This window comes from Neolamprologus brichardi, chromosome 22 (genome assembly GCF_056152115.1).
Source record: "Neolamprologus brichardi isolate AB-2024 chromosome 22, ASM5615211v1, whole genome shotgun sequence".
NCBI lineage: Eukaryota > Metazoa > Chordata > Actinopteri > Cichliformes > Cichlidae > Neolamprologus > Neolamprologus brichardi.
In genome coordinates this window covers 33,002,287-33,019,542 of record NC_142124.1, presented here as the reverse complement: position 1 = coordinate 33,019,542, position 17,256 = coordinate 33,002,287, and the positions used below count along the sequence as shown (strand labels likewise).

General features: G+C 42.0%; 1 protein-coding gene across 2 annotated transcripts in view; it reads right to left on the bottom strand.

The window, feature by feature from the left end:
• gatad2b (GATA zinc finger domain containing 2B) overlaps nucleotides 1-14,039 on the bottom strand; it is a 47,668-nt gene extending 33,629 nt beyond the window's left edge. The window contains exon 1 of one of the 2 annotated variants that reach the window (XM_087834542.1): nucleotides 13,848-14,039. The gene's annotated coding sequence lies outside the window, so the exon portion shown is untranslated. The remainder of the gene's footprint in view (nucleotides 1-13,847) is intronic. The other variant, XM_087834541.1, reaches the window with a different exon arrangement.
• Between the last annotated feature and the right edge of the window lie 3,217 nt (nucleotides 14,040-17,256).

Sequence of the window (17,256 nt, the reverse complement as noted above, 5' to 3'; positions counted from 1 at the left end):
GCGGTTAGCTCGTTAACGCATTTGTCACTACCCGATCCGTACCGGAAACCCGATCGGTACACAAATCTTACGTCACTTCCTCTCTTTGCCAACATTGCGACATTCAATATATTTGAATGACACGGTTAGCGCCCAGTTAGCTCCTAGCATTTCTCAACAGCTCTGCCTCCTTTTTGACTACCGGGACATTTAAACAATGGATAATCCGTATCCGCAACAAATTTTTGCTTTTCTCCTCAACAGAAAGCGTTCCCCGATTGAACAACAGCGCCGTAAAATAAGAAGAATGGCGCCTAATGACAGAATAATAATAATACAGACTTTATAATATGTCACGTGAAGATTCAGCAGCCAGATGAAGTCTTTACTGGCAACTGACAGTGATAGCGGACATCATCATCACTATTCCAACAATCCTCTCCACACAGACAAGCATAAACACACTCGACTATCACTAAATCAAATGTAACACACGTTTGTAATGACGCTAATTCAGTTTACAATAGGGTTCATTCGCTCAGTCAGCAGGTGGCAGTATCCTCGTACACTGGGGAGTACACTGCCATTAAACGAACAGAAGAAGAAGAAGAAAACCCCTGCACATGCGCAGTACGGATCGGGAGTTCTGATCTGTAACTATCTTTTTATTTTTTTGGTTTTTGTCTACATTATATTAAATGTTTCATTATCGGAAACATTTTAAGAGATACTTATTATTCTTAACATCTTAACACATACTCTGACCCATAACTATCGTAAAACGCTTTGACCGGAAGTAGACACCTTTCGCGCATGCGGGGTACCGATCGGGTTTCTGGTACGGATTGGGTAGTGACAGCATTGACACGTGCAGCCCTGCGATCTGCGCTAACTCACTTTTTTTTTGTAAAAAACTTCCTACATATAAACAAAAAAAGACATCTTGTAACAGGTTCTAATTAAAGTTGTTACACAGTATCGATGTGCGACACCACTGATTTCCATTCCGACCTGATACAAAGAAAAATTCAGGCTACTATTGACGATATTGATCTGATACTTTGTATAAAAAGTTAATGCGCTTGGAAAATCTAAAGCAGCGTACACTACCCGTTAAAAGTTTGGACCCATCTTCTCATTTTTCTTTATTTTCATGACTATTTACATCGTACATTTTCACTAAAGGCATCAAATCTATGAACGAACACATACGGAGTTATGTGTTCGTGTGAAAAACTCAAAACATGTTTGATATTTTTGTTTCTTCAAAGCAGCCTCCCTTTGCTTTGTTGACAGTGAAACCTTGGCCTTCTCTCAACGAGCTTTGTGATGCATGCGTAGATATTACACTGCAGTGTGCTGCAAGGACGCCGTCTCATTAAAGCCTAATCATTCAAATAATCCACTTTAACTGATCTACTCAACAGCCTTACCAACTGAACTGACACACATATTACTCCAAGTTAAACTCATACAGCTATTTACTGTAACGCGTTTTATTAACGTAGATTTGAACAAATGGGATTCTGCAGTTTTAAGCATGCAGGGAATTCCAGTTGTTTAAACACTGACACAAAAATGTAAACCTAGCTACGAGTCGCTTTCCAAAACTCAGCCGGAGTGCTACACGTAACAGCTCCACATCGTCTCTCAGTTCCTGGACAGCGCCTGCAGCACCAAAGGACTCTGTGTCGCCGTAGCAGCAACTGTTCCTCTCCTCCTCATCATCATATTGAGTGTTATGATTTACTTTTCTTTGTGTTTGACGAGGTTTGTGTTCTTGCCACATGCATCGCACACTGCGTCCTGGCTCCGTCTATGATCAGCCGTTATCGTCAACAAAACGAGCGAGGACACGAGCCGCGATGCGTTTCTGCAGCCGTATTTCACATATCACTGTGACAGGCGGAAGAACAAGTAGATCCTACGGATCATTTACACGCTGCCAGTAACACAGTGTTCTTGTTAATGATCACCTACAGAAATGACTAATATTTTAATATGACAATCGATTCCAGAACATAAATAAGTGAAACAGGAGGAATCAATATTTTATAATTAGAAAGATTTCTTTGTAGTAACCTTCACTTTCCCATTATTATATTTTGAAAGATTCTGATTTTTCATGAGAGTATATTCTAACAGTAGTGAAATTGTCAATTTCACAATAGATTTCAAGCATCTTTAGAATTCTCTTCAACTTGCTTCACTCTCTTCTGAATATACGATTCTTTATGCCTCAAACAGTTAATTTCACCAAACCCGTTCATCGCTCATCTAGTTGGTCTCAGATCTTTGTTGCACAGGCTAAAATAAACGTACTACACTGCTTAAAGTACAGTGCGTCCTAACAGCACGACACTTGTTCCACTTGTCATGCTACAGCCTTATTCCAAGATGGATCAAATTCATTTTTCACTTTAAATTCTACACACAATGCCTCACAGTGGCAAAGCGAAAATAGTGAAATCCATATATTACAAAATAATAAACTAAAATATAACATACGGCGTTGCCATGACACTCAAAATTGAAGTACAGGTGCATCCTACTGACTTTCTGTCACATGTTTCAACAACTTGATTGAGGTCATCCTGTGACAGATTCAGTTGATTGGACATGATTTGGAAAGGCACACACATAGCTGTTTATGTAAGGTCCCACAGCCGCCACCACATCATCACATTATTCTCCTGAAGGACAATAAAGCCTCATACACGCTGATACAGAGAGACAACTCAAAACTGGAAGCAAAGACTTGGCTGAGTGGTTTTTGTTTTGTTTTTTCTTCCACAAAGTCTCAAGTTTTCATGTGTCTGTATATCTCTGATCGCCTGCACTAGAATACCATCAAAATGGTGGTAGAAACCAACACAATCACACATTTGTGTCCTCAACCTAGCTGTGGTGGCCGCGGGACAACGCACCTGGTTTTAAAACGTAAGATGTGAACAACCAACCAAAGCACAACAAATACGGCGGCATTAGGAAGGTGACCGAGAACCCAAAGCTTCACTCTGACAGAGCTCCAGCATCGCTCTGTAGAGGAAAGACAACCATTTCTGCACCACTTCACCAATCAGGCCTGTGTGGTAGAGTGGCCAGACGGAAGCTACTCCCCAGTAAACACCTGCCGGGAGTTTGCCAAAAGGCACCTAAAAGCTCTCAGACCACGAGAAACAAAACTGTCTAGTCGGCTAAAACAAAGGTTTAACTCTTTGTTCTGAATGTAGCGCTGAAACCAGTAAAGCGCTCCTGGCCAGTACCATCCCTACAGCGAAGCATGGTTGTGGCAGCATCCTGCCGCAGGGATATTTCAGAGTTGAAAGAAAGACGAATGCAGCGATGTAGAGACATCCTGGATGATAACCTGCTTCAAAGCACTCTGGACCTCAGACTGCGATGAACCGGCCCACGACCATAAGGTGCTAGACACACAGAGAGAAAGCACTGACGTTACTCATCCAGCTCAAAGTTACTCACCAAGTGGCGAGGGCTACTGAGTAAGCTATGCTGATTATGAAAGGATCAGGGGTGGAGCCACACAGATACACCACCTCAACCTGCTGAAAGCACAGAGAGAGGTGGTGAGGAGACTGAAGAAGACATTAGCTATGGCTTGAAACACCAAATTCATTGCCACCTCACTCTACTGTGATAACACAAGCCCAGAAATCTGATTTTGCTGCATTCACTTTGAGGATGTTCCCCTCCGCCCAGTCCCACCACAACATTCAATAATCTAAATGGAATTTAACTCAATGCAAAATCTCATAGGCCGTTTTGGCATTTCATCAGAAAAGTAACAAAAAACATCCAAAACGGACAAAACTACAGAAATCAAATCACTCGTTCGACTCTAGATACGTTAATTCAACATTCGGCCATAGTAGAATAAACAAAAACAACAATATTCAATAAATAAAACTAGTAATTGCACTTACTGTCGCTAGCCTAGAATTAGCTTACCGGCGTTTTAGGATGTGCGACCGCGGCTCCGCATTTACATTGATTGTGACCAAACAAACCAAACAAATAACTCACCGTTGAGTCGATTGTGAGGTAGTGTAAAGATGAATGAATCGGCCGGGTTATTGCACGCTGTCAACTAGTATGCAGTGGAAAATTTGTCAATATCTGACAAGTACACCAACCACAGGGACAACAGCAGCCAGAGGAAGCAGGGAAGATGCAGCTCATTGACCCGGAACTTATACGGGGTTCATTCCCACCACAATAAAGGGACTGGCGGAAGTGGGGTCAGAAGTTACTGTGGTTACACTGCACCACTTAGAAACTCGCCCATGTCTGATGGTGCGTTCACGGCTCTGTAGGTTACCTGAACACAAAAGGCAAATGGTTCAGAGGTAACTGGCTGCTCACATTGACAGCTCACTTTTTCACTGGACTTAACCAGACTACCGGCAGATTCCCTCGTCTCCAGAAGGAGAAGATGGTGCTCTCCACTCTGTATGGTTTTACCAATTCGTCACCCTTCCTGTCAGCTTGAAAGCTCCATCACTTTCCAATGCCTTTACACGATTTCAGCATTTGCACTGACATCTGGCTGAAATCTCTGATGGCGGCAGAGCTCGTGGCCAACACGGAGAAGTGGGTAGGAGGGAGGTATCTGCTATCTCGTTATCAGTATCTAGAGTACTAAGACCAAACAAAAGGTAAGCTGGCTTTTACATGTGGTTGTTTACTAGCTCAGGTTTACTAGCTGTGTTCGCAGTGTCTGCCTGAGTGAAACAGGCTCTGTGGGGAACCCCTGCTTCACACTCCTGTTTTTGTTCTGCAGACTGATGCCTCAAGCATGAGGCCTGTTTTGTCCCTGCAGGTAAAGGGGGTCGACCCCACCAGTGGGTTACTCGAGACAAAAGCTATCAAAGTGTGCGACCAGACTGCTCATCCTTTCCTACTCTCCATCACAACAAAGAGGCCATGCCTGGATCAATCACTGGTATCGCTCCTTAAAACCATTTAAATACAAGAATCTGTAGGCCAGGGGCGCAGGCGGCTTTGGCCAATTTCCTGTCTTGTTCATGGGGGGAGGAGCAGGCTAGGCCACAGAATGGAGGTGTGTGGTCGCAGGGTGTGGTTTGTGGTTTATGGCTCAATTACAGGGAACGGGGTGGTGTGTTCAATGGCAGTGCCAGGGGGAACTGGCTGGCACATATGTCAGCAAACATATAATTATGTCTCTCTGATTTCACACAGTAGCACGCTGGGATCAAGGTGTGTGCAGCAGGAGTCGAGTGCTGCCAGCTGTGAAGGTGTAGCAGTGAGCTCGAGCTGACTGGACAACAGTGCAAATCATTGGAAAGTGCAAATTAGGTGGTGAATAAAGAAACGCTGTGTTAATGGTGCATGCGTTGGGGTTCCCACAGATGTGCTACAGGTTTTTTTAAACATTTACATTTTTACATAAGTTGTGTGGAGATTGCCCGTCCCCCAGTACTGTTTAGGAAATCTAACAAGTCCTCTCACTTCTCCTCTAGTCACATAAATTACAGTAAGTTATACTTTTTCTGGAGTGAAATCGTCGACCACAGGGCTTGCAAAATCGCTAGCCCGATGTCCCGGGGCTAATCTATCTCTGCCCTGCCCGTCGGGCTATCATAGGAAGGAAAAATATATGTCAATGCTTTTGCATTCTTTCGAAAATGTAGCTGGGTAATTATGTCATTGGCGTCGGTGAGCCACTGTCAATATGTGACATATTGAAATCGCGTTTGAATTTGCGCTTGTTTTTTGCTTTCACTTTGCAATCGCGTGAACTGTGTATAGAGAGCGACAGCACTGATTGGTGAGTGATGATAATTTGCGCACCAATTCCTCTGACATCGTCTTATCAATCGTTAGCTTACTATGCAAACATGACAAGTGAAATCTCCCGCAGCTTAAACATGTGAGAGGTTGATCGTGCAGAGAATCGCTGACAATGTAAGTACGTGTGTAAAAGCAGCAGGATTTAAGTATTAAGTATTTTAGTTCTGCTGAGCCAAATAAGACAGGTCAGGGTGAAGAAGGGGCAGCCAAAGAAAAGCCAATCACAAAACGGAAAAGTTATGACAAATCAGACAATGAGGCAAAAAGAAAAGAAAAAAAAAGAAAGTGCAGCTTTTTTGGTTTCATGGACAAAAGAATTTCTGTGGCTGGAATATGACAAGCTAAATAACATGATGTTCTGCCAGGTGTGTTGTGAGTTTCATTTGATTTCTGAGTCAACAGGCGCCTTTGTTACTGGGACCAGTCATTTTAAGAAAGACCCCATTAGAACCCATGAGAAATGCAAGAAATGCATTATTGCTCAGTCTGCAGTATCTTTCCCAGAACAAACACCAATTGTAAATAATAAACTAAAAATAAACCTGAAAATCTGTTTAGAACAGCGTACTATCTTTGGCCAAATTTAGCAGTCTTTGCAAACTTCAAAAAGCAAATGGCCTCGATCTTGGTTCCACTTACTTCTTACTTGTGACTTCAGTGGAAATTTCAAATTCAGGATCAGACACAGACTGATTCATGTCCTACACAGTTCTTACAAGTTCATAGAAATTTCTGTTCAATTAAAGAAAGTGTACTTTATTGATCCCCGTGGTGAAATTCCTCTCTGCATTTAACCCATTCACTCAGTGAAGCAGTGGGCAGCCATTAGGCGCCCGGGGAGCAGTGTGTGGGGAGGGTACCTTGCTCAGGGGTACCACCACTCTACCTACTGAGCTATCCCTGCCCCAAGTACTTTAGAACCAAGTATTTGAGTAGATGATTGTAATTTTTATACAGTTGTTGTGATTTGTATTGTAACAATTTTTTGATTAGTTTTTGTTTCCGTTACAATATTGTAACGGAAACAAAAACATTAAAAAAAATTGCTCTTTTTTATTCGGGCTACTTAAATTTATTTTGGGCTACCAAAAACTGAATTGTGCCGGCTCAAAGGGCTACCAGAGATTTTGAAATTTTGCGAGCCCTGTACCAGGTTCAGTAAACATCACACACTGATCAACCTTTTTCTTCATGGTTCATTAATGTGGAAAAACATAACATGTCCACTCTGCTACGTTTATTTATTTATATTTAATCTTGATCATACGGTTGATAAAATACTGAAAATGATTTTTGTCTGCATGTGTTAGCCAGTTGTGCTGCACATGAGTAGAAATGGCTGAGAAAACATCATCCCTGTTACTGTCAGGGTTTTGTGGACACTTGTCCCAAAAATGCCCTGCAGGGACTCTTTCCATGACAAAGGTGGCAAAGAAAAGCTTTAAAAAAAAAATCACATTTAAATGATATTATTTTGAAATAGAATAAACTGCCATGGTTTTATATAAAAAAAGAAACAGAGAAAAATGATGGTATGCTTTATATACCAAGAGTTCTCAAGCTGTTGACTTTATTAAAATGAGCAAGCACTTTGTACAGAAATTGAAGTTGACATGAGACTTTTATTAAGTAAAAAAAAGGATACATTAAATTAAATCAGTGAAATGGTAAAAACCAATGTGAAACCAGGAAAACGTTAACTTCTCATAAAAATGTCTATTTTATTTAAAAGTTCGCTCTTGGCACAAAACCCAAAAGTTATATGGGTATTGCCGTGAAATAATATTAAATCTGCATCCTGGTGGGTTTCATATATTTACAGGGTGAGGCGAGCTTTCAGCCGTGGTACATCCTGTCCTACTGCTCCTCTGTCCACCCTGCTACGTCTGTTTTTGTGACTATAGAGAAAACGGACAAATTCTTAATGCATATTATAATTTTATACGTATTTTAAGAGTTATAAGACTGTTAGTTATTATCCTTGTTAATCGAGTGTTAAATATTGCTTAAAGGTGCAGCACTCTGCACCATGCATTACACTGAAAACATAATAAGGCTGATTCATCGAGTAATCTGATTATAAAAAATCCTCGACACTTCGACGTTTCTTTTAATCCACGGCTCGGTGGCGCACGGTCGTCACGCGAGTGCTTCATCTGCATTTATAACTAAACACAGAGCTGGAATAGAAACGTATTGAGGAGCAGCGTGTGAATAAAGAGTCTGACAAAGTTACGCCTACGCCGCCCGCATTTTAAAACATAAACGATGATAACAAAGCGAATGCGATGCTGTCGTAGTTGAACATGGAGCCAGGAAAAGGCCAGTGGGAGTCCTTCATCAAACCACCTGACCAACAAACTGTGTGGGTGCTCGTCCACCACCGTTTGCTTTACACAACATCTGCAGTAAGCATCCAGAGGTTGTTTTAAACGTAGCCTGATACGATGTTTAATTTACAGCTCAAGGCTGACAGCACTGAAGCTGAAACAGGATGTTTCAGTTATTTATTTTTATTTGTTTTTTCTTTATTAAGTTGAGCTGCTGTGTTGTACATGGTGCTGATGCGGGACTGTTTCCAATGTTGCTGTATTATTGTACTAGGTATGACTGTGCAATGACAATAAAGAGTTATCTTATCTCACAGCTGATCTAAACATTAGCAGCACATGCCTTTGAAAGGCCAACTCTGTGCGAAAATGTGGATTCATTCTCATTTTGTGTCAGGTAGTCACACTGTCATGACGTTCTGATGGCAAAAGCAAACAAACTTTCCTTTTTGAATGTGGTCGGGTTGTTGAACTGCATAAGCAGCACGCCATCGCTGCTGAGGTGGGACGACTGAGGTTCAGGGGCGTCCAGATGTTGCAGAGAGCATCCCTCGTGACTGAAGGCCCACGACTCACTGGTAACAACTGGGATTTTCAACAGGACCACGCTACAGTACACAATGCCTGCAGGACGAGGGCTCTTATCCATCACTCATATTGGCCTGTAAATAGTAAATGGTCTGTATTTATATAGCGCTTTACTAGTCCCTAAGGACCCCAAATGCGCTTTACATATCCAGTCATCCACCCATTCACACACACATTCACACACTGGTGATGGCAGCTACATTGTAGCCACAGCCGCCCTGGGGCGCACTGACAGAGGCGAGGCTGCCGGACACTGGCGCCACCGAGCCCTCTGACCACCACCAGTAGGCAACAGGTGAAGTGTCTTGCCCAAGGACACAACGACCGAGACTGTCCAAGCCGGGGCTCGAATCGGCAACCTTCCGATTACAAGGCGAACTCCCAACTCTTGAGCCACAATCGCCCCATATTAACATTATTATTAATATGAATTACCATCTCCACCATCATGTCTTGGTTTAGGGTTAACCATTAACCAACCAAACATGAAACACACCGGATCTACCTCAGGAAATAAAACAGAACTCTTTTTATCCCCATTAACATCAGAAAGCCTCCAAGAAGAAAAGCAAAGATACTTTATTATGCCTTAGTTTAGATCACATATATAGCTTTATTTGATTTTTCCTTTGAATTTTTAATTTATTTAAAATTACTCAATTAATCAGTGGAATATTCAACAGAATACTCGATTGTTAGATTAACCGATGCAGCCTTAAAACACACGATACCCGAGGTAGTGCTGGTTTCTTCCTCGCTGACATACACAGTGGAAATGTTGCACCTTTCATGCTTGGTTATATACAAGTACCCCTCTGGCACCAAGCAGATGCACCTGTAGCATAAATCTGAAAATCCCAGGTGATTTTCAGAAAATTGACCTCTGACCTTGACGACAAAGTCATCGGGATTCAAACTTGTCTGAGATTTTTAATAGTGTAACGTATGGTACTCTAAGCTTGATTTTGACCATTGATCTAAGATTTGTAGTACATGCGCTTTGGTCTGACTTTGAATATCCAATGTGATTTCCTTCATAAGAGTCACACACAAGATTTTCACAACACTTGACTTGTGACACTGAAACTCATCTGAAGTTTATGCTGTAGTCTTCCTCGTGCACAGCCATACGTTCCCAATGTGTCTTTACAACCGCTCAGGTTTTTCGTTTCTGGTCACATCCCGCTCTCACTTTTTGCAGTGTAGCCCGGGGCAGTCGCTGCAGATGAGCTGGAGGCACCGATCTGCGAGCAGGTCTTTCTCTATGGGCGTGTCAATGATAGATTAGTGTGGGAGCACAGGGATTCCCACACTGCACAGAGGGCCACCACTGCAACAGTTCTTTGGAAACCTTCTTGTTTTTAAGTTTGAGCCCTCCCATCAGCCATTCCCTCTGAAGAACACGAGCATATTCCACATCTATCGAGTATACTGACTATATGGACAGCCGTGTGCATCGTCAAGCCATAAAAATGTAAAACCTTTCTCTGTGGGAACAGGTGTTTCCTCCTCCAGGGAGATTGTTTGTACAACATCCATAATTGATTAGAGAGAGATGGAAAAATATGAAAAAAAAAATATTTTAAATATCCGACTGTTGTCACAGACGAGTGGAAATTAAAAATTTTCTCCACTTTTTGTATCGGCCACTCAAACTTTTCACCAGCCATTATTTTTCTTTTGTGTGTAACATTTGAACGATGCAGTTCACGTCCTTATGGCCTTTAGACAATCCGAGGTCCCTGATGGCCTCTAATTCAGAGTATTTGGTGCTAACAATAAAGCTATCAGTCTTGCTGCTGGAAGGCATGTGCTGCCGACAGTTGGAACGAAACATTGACTGGCTGCTCTGATTAAAAGCAAGCCAGTCGCGTACCTCACCGTTGTCACGTCTTTTCCATTTTTCGTTAAAAAACTGCAGTTTAACGTCCCATCGTAACACCTCGAGGAGTGTTTTTGTTTCTGCCACCTGCTTAGCTCCACGAACGTAACACCACGTTGCTAAACTGCTCGAATTTTCCCTCCTCTTTCAAAAGCCCCTTTTCCATTAGTACCTCCTCGGATCGACTCGCCACGGATCGCCAAATGGTAAATGGACTGATTCTTATATAGCGCTTTTCTACTCTCCCGGAGTACTCAAAGCGCTCTATACAACATGCCACAATCACCCAGTCACACCCATTCTCACAAGCGCTTTATCTATACTTAGTGCTTTTTCTAACTACATTCACACACATTCATACTCCGATGGACGCATCGGAGAGCAACTTGGGGTTAGTATCTTGCCCAAGGATACTTGGCATGCAGACTGGAGGAGCCTGGGATCGAACCTCCAACCTTCCGATCAGTAGGTGACCTGCTCTACCTCCTGAGCTACAGCCACCACAAGACAAGCTACAGCCAAGACTCGGATCGACTGGTGTTCCATTGTAAACCAGTACTAGCAAACCTGCGTGGTTGTCACCATTGCGATGTGTTCGAGCATCCCGCGACGTCGAGGCGACGATATACCTGCTGCTCCGTCTGTGGCTTTTCATCAACCACGGCGTTGTTTGTTTGGAGCCATTTCCCTCATTGCCTGGTTTCAAAGATGGCAGCTTTAACTTTCGTGAACAAGACGTGCTCGTGACTCGTCAAGTGACGCTACCGACCAGCCAATCTGTCGACGACACATTTTAGTACCTGCTCGGATCGCGTAGCGGCATTTAGAGCAGACTAGCAGCAACACATCCGCATTGCTGCCCACGACAGGTCAGGACTGCAAATTAAACGTCGTTTTTTCTGTTCAAACTTAAATCCGCCATGCTGGCTTCTGGATTGTTCAAATTTACCACGACTTCATAAAACCCGCATTTGGCCAGTGGTGGGTGCTAATTTCCACCCCTGGTCACAGATCATAATAAGGAATTTCCAAGAATATACTTGGACATTCTTTAATATTACAGTCCTACGTTTTCAAGAACAAATCAAAAAAATGTATTAACCTCATCACACCACAGACGCCACTGGGAAGCATGGGAAACCGCATGTATATGAAAGTTCAGAAACATACCTGTAACCTTCCAAAGTCAGGATATTATTCTGAACAGCCATGTCTGAGACATGTACCACAGCCTTTTATTAAACTAGTACCACTTCCAGACTCATCAGCACCAAAGCATTGTTAAGTGTCTGGACGAACTGTTATTTAAGCAATGTTAATGTATTCTTACAGAGCTCATGTTTCCTTCTTTTCAGCTGAAACAAAGGAGCTTTAAACCTGCTGGTCTTCAGCTCAGCCTTCTGACTCCAACGCTGATGGTATTTGTAAAATAGTTACTTACCTGGGAAAAAACAAGTCTATCTTATTGGATTGCCTCAAGTTTCTTTTTGATCATAACTTCTTAAAGATGTATGAAATGGAAATCGAATGGTTTCTGTCTCATATAGAATCCTTTATAGGCTGGATAAATGCTCACTTTGTAACTAACCATTACTGACCAGTTTCAAATGAACACAATAACCAAGTTTTTTTAAGCACCACTCACTTTTCCATCTACTATTTTTTAAACCACCGTCCTCGACTTTCACTGCAAGGTTGGCATCAAATTTAAAATGTGCAAAATTTCTTAGTTTCGACATTTCAAAAGCTTTCTTTGTTCCATTTTAGTTGAGACATTTCTTACAAACCATCACATTGTTTTTGTTTACTTCTTCCACACTGTCACACCTTTCTAAAAATCAAGGAGGTACACTACTACAGAAATGTAAAAAGCTTCCACTGTGGCAGCGAGGATGTGTATCCTGCTATGGCTGCCAGGAGATTCAAGAAAAAGGACGAGTAAAAAACTCCACAGCTGAGATTACACTACTACTCAACAGCAGGGACCTTTCATTCATACAACCCCACAATCACCAAGTGTGTGGAAGGCTGAATGTTTTACGTCTGGAAACGTTTACCCTAAAATTCAAAGGCTCGGGCGTTGCTTTAATGCCACACTGTCACTAATTTGTCATAAAGAAGAGAAAAGTGACAAAACAATGGTAGATCTTTTATTCCCACAGTTTTCCTGTGTTGTACAGTCAATCCTGTATGAAGATGGAAGTTAAAATGGCTAGCTCCTGTTGACAAACCTCTTATAAGAGAGGAAGGCACAGATATCCGTCTTCATTTCACCTCAAACATAACTGTACTGTATCATCCTATGTAACGCAACTGAAAGAAGTCAATGTAAATATCAGCATGTGACTGCCTGAAATCCCGAGCAAGCAGCAGCAGCAGAGAGGCTGAAGAGGCACCAATTTGTCTGAAATGAGCTTGTGTGCACCAAAGAATAATAGCAGCACACATTAAATATTGATTCCAGTTTGGTGTCTAACGTCATCTCGACATCCACCTCCGTTAATCCGCCGATCAGGAAACAATCAGCCGTCTGGCCCGAGTAAAGCCTTGCCCTTACAGTAAAATGTTGGTAATGCTGACAGGCGCCAGGCAGCCATTTAGGTGCATATGGAGTCAGTTGAGTCTCTACGTAAATGGCTGATGCATTTCGAATTTTTCTTCCTAATTGCTGAGAGCCATCAGCACCCCCGGCCTCCTCCTAGCGCCTTTTAATCCGCCACTTTATATAGCCTTGCTTCAATAAAACCGTCTCACGACCTCGTCTCATTCCACTGTTCTCTCAAGAAGCTTTCACCAGTACCTGAAAGACCGTGTTTCTTTATCGAGTCTGAGTTAACCCCTAGAGACTCTGGATGAAACAATGAAACGGATTGGAGGCACTCCGACCAACGTTTCCATCAGAATGTAATTACAACACGTCCGTTAGCAGCTCGGCGCTTATCAAAACAAAAAAGCCACACACGATTAAAAAAAAAAAAAGATCCATAAGTGTTTGTGTTGCGACTAGAGGCCTTTAAATGTAAAGTAACAGTTGCAGGCGGCATTGCTGGTCGCCAACATGTCAGCATGCATCAATAAATAGCGAAGCAAAGGCGCTCCATTGTCTGACAGCGTATCAGCGTATCCGCTAACAGGAAAACGACACAATAACCGTCCGGCTGCGACGTCAAATCCACAGTTGCCGTTTCAAAACATCCCTGACCAGAACCAGGCCCCGTACACATCCTCGGACTCACCTGTATCTCCTTTCGCCTCAGTGTGTAGCGTCTCCGGGTTCACGGTCCGGTCCTGACGCGTTGCAGCAGCCCCTCACCACCAGTCCCCGGCACCGGCAGGCAGCACTGAGAAGCTGATTGGGCCTCGATAGACACTCACCCTTTCGGTGCATCCAGACAGCCAGCTAATTGGTCAGACGCTCTCTCCGTGAAGTCCAGACAGCGCAATGAATGGCTGTTCGTTTCCACAGAAGACCCAGACAGGCAGCTGATTGGTCGTTTATTTCCGCGGCGGAGACAGAGTGCGACTTGATTGGATGGTAGTAGTGTTGTTGTCTGTGTCTATATGGAGAGCCATGTTACCTCAAACGAGACGAAAAAAACAGTGTTTGGTTGTATTCACTGAACTAAACCGGATCGTTTATGGTGCTCCAAATTATTTTTACCCAACGACGTCTGAACGACCAAAAACAACAGCTACATTTTCCGAGGAGGATTTTAGTGACTTCTTGTTACACTCGTTTCCTAACGGGTATTCTGTCCTTACATGCATGACAAAGACCCAAGGGAGGACAAATGTAGCTCGGACAGCATTGGATGGTTCAATCATAGGAAACGTCATTACTTCTATCCCAACTACTGCGCTGCAGAGCGGGTCTTTGTAGGCAGTAGTAGCAGGTTTATAGTGGTAGGCTGGTCAGGGGACGCTGCCCGCATGCCTTTAGGACTTGCAGAACATGGGATAATATACATGCTAAATAAAATGATTTTGTATAGCACTTATCTAGTATTATCAACTATTCAAAGCACTTTACCAATACAGTTACCTATATTCTGAAAATTCTGAAGCATCCAGCACTAGCCTATGTCACACTGACAAGATCAGGAAAATCCTTTTACCATCCTTGACTGGATGATTTTGTCAATATCAATGGCTTAAAAATGTCATTTTTTGAGTGGAAATAACTTTGGTCACATCTTCATGTGCAGTACATTTGTGCATAACTACCTACAACGGTAAAATACACACATCAGCCACAGCATTAAACAGTTAAAGTGAAAAACACTGATAATCTCATTCCTCATTTTTCCTGGGAAACCTTCAGGTCTCAGCATCATGTAGATATCGCCTTAACATGAACACTCAACTAAACACTGTTGTAATCCTCCATGGCAACCTTACGGATGAGGATTAGGGCCACCGAAAGAAAAAAAAGTGGGCAAAAGTCAGAATTCTGACTTTAATCTCAGAATTCTGAGAGAAAATAATTCTGATGAAAAAGTCAGAATTTTGACTTTTTCATCAGGATTCTGGAAAAGAAGAAAAAAAAGACCTGCCCACTTTTTCCCTGTGGCCCTAATCCTCTTCCATACAACCTTCCTCAAGTAGGACAACGCACCCATTTACTCAGTAATAACTAGGAGCTCGAGGAACACATTGTCAGGGTCCATGCAGGTCGTGAAAAAGTATCACAACTATAGTTAAGTAAATATCTACTGTATTAGCACAAATGATTTATTATTAGTTGAAAACTATTCCTTGCATATAATATGCACACAACAAGGAATAAAACACATCTCAACCCACATGAAATTAATACTAATACTAGTATTAATTACTAATGTGAAAGGGCTGCTGAGCCTGTCTGTTTTATTAGACGTCAGAGCTGCCGTCCACTCGTCATGGTTGCAGCTTTCATTGCTAAATTAATAAAAAGAGTTGCCTCCCACTACTCTCTCATCAGTTTATTGTCAAAGGCTAGTTTATATGCAAAGCCCCTTCACAGATCACCAGAAGAAAGCAGTAGGCATCTCAGGTTGCCCAGCTCCAGCCAAACAAGAGACGGACATGTCCTCAAAACGCAGAGAGCTGCAGTTTTCTATGAGATTAAAAGAAGAGCAGCTTTCAGCAACAATATCTGACTGTGGCCACAAGATGGCAGTAATGTAAAGGATTGATGCACATGTTGACTGACAGGCCAGAAGCTTTTTGACAGTGTTGTCTGAGGTGAAAGGAGAGTGATCACTTTACTTTGGTAAATGGTAAATGGCCTGTATTTGTATAGCGCTTTGCTAGTCCCTAAGGACCCCAAAGCGCTTTACACAACCTGTCATCCACCCATTAACACACCTGGGACGCCTCTGACCACCACCAGTAGGCAACGGGTGAAATGTCTTGCCCAAGGACACAACGACCGAGACTGTCCAAACCGGGGCTCGAACCGGCGACCTTCCGATTACAAGGCGAACTCCCAACTCTTGAGCCATGATTTGTAGTTTTAATTTCCTTGCTTTTCCCAATGGAATGGCACTGGAGCGTTGGTCTGACCTGCAAACTACCCAGATCAGAATAACTAACAATACTGTCAGTGCAGTAGCTACTTTTTTTAAACTATTACTTGGAATGGCAAGGTTGTTTTTGACACTATCTGTTCATCTATAGTGCATTCCTTCTCTTGCTATATCAATCACCTTTGTAATGTTGCTTTCAAAATAGAGGATTTACTTCTTTGACCTTTGACAGTGTTGTGATTCAGCAAAAGCAGAAGAGACAGACATGAATCAGTGACTTTGGTGTAGTTTAGCTTGTAGCTACTTTTGGCTGCACTCTTGTCACCACAGCAGGTAACTCTGCATGTTTGATTGGCAGTTTTATTCCAACGCCCTTCCAGACATAACCCCAAAGGTGATGTGTATCTCCAGCTAGAACTGACTAAGTGACCTTTGCTGGACTTTGTGGACTTTCCACTAATTAATGTGCTACCCACATTAACCACATTAGTGTAGTGGGTAGCACTACAATAATTAATGATTCTGATTAAATTATAATTTGCATAAGAGGTAACCCAGATACATTTTTTTATGATCAATGATTTGATATTAAATGAATGCACTGGTCATAATTTTCAAATGTGTTTGTGGATTTATTATAAGATTGCATTATTTGTATGAATTGGATAATTCTTCTTTTTTAAAATCATGTGTGAAAGCAACAGTTACACTCTTTTGTCCATCCGGTATAGTGAAAATAACAAATAACAAAGTTTGAAGTTTTTACAGTTTACAGTAAAATTTGAATCATATATATTTAATCTCTGTAATATTCTGAATATTTATAATTGAGTTATTTGCATATATTAGAGCTATTGCTTATATTTTGTAGCTTTGTAATATACTATATTATTTAATTGAGTTCAGTCTGTAACCACATAATTTCCTTTCAAGATTAATAATGTTTTGTTTTTCTGATTCTGATTCACACACAGAGATGGATAGATGGATGGATAGGTACTGTATCCTTCAAGCTCAGCTTCTCTACCAGAGGCCTGAGATCTTGAGGTAATGTATTATACTTGATATCATGTTAGGATTTTTCCCATCTTTACAAGAGTCAAATTTCTTCAGTATAATAATGCAACTGTTCACATGA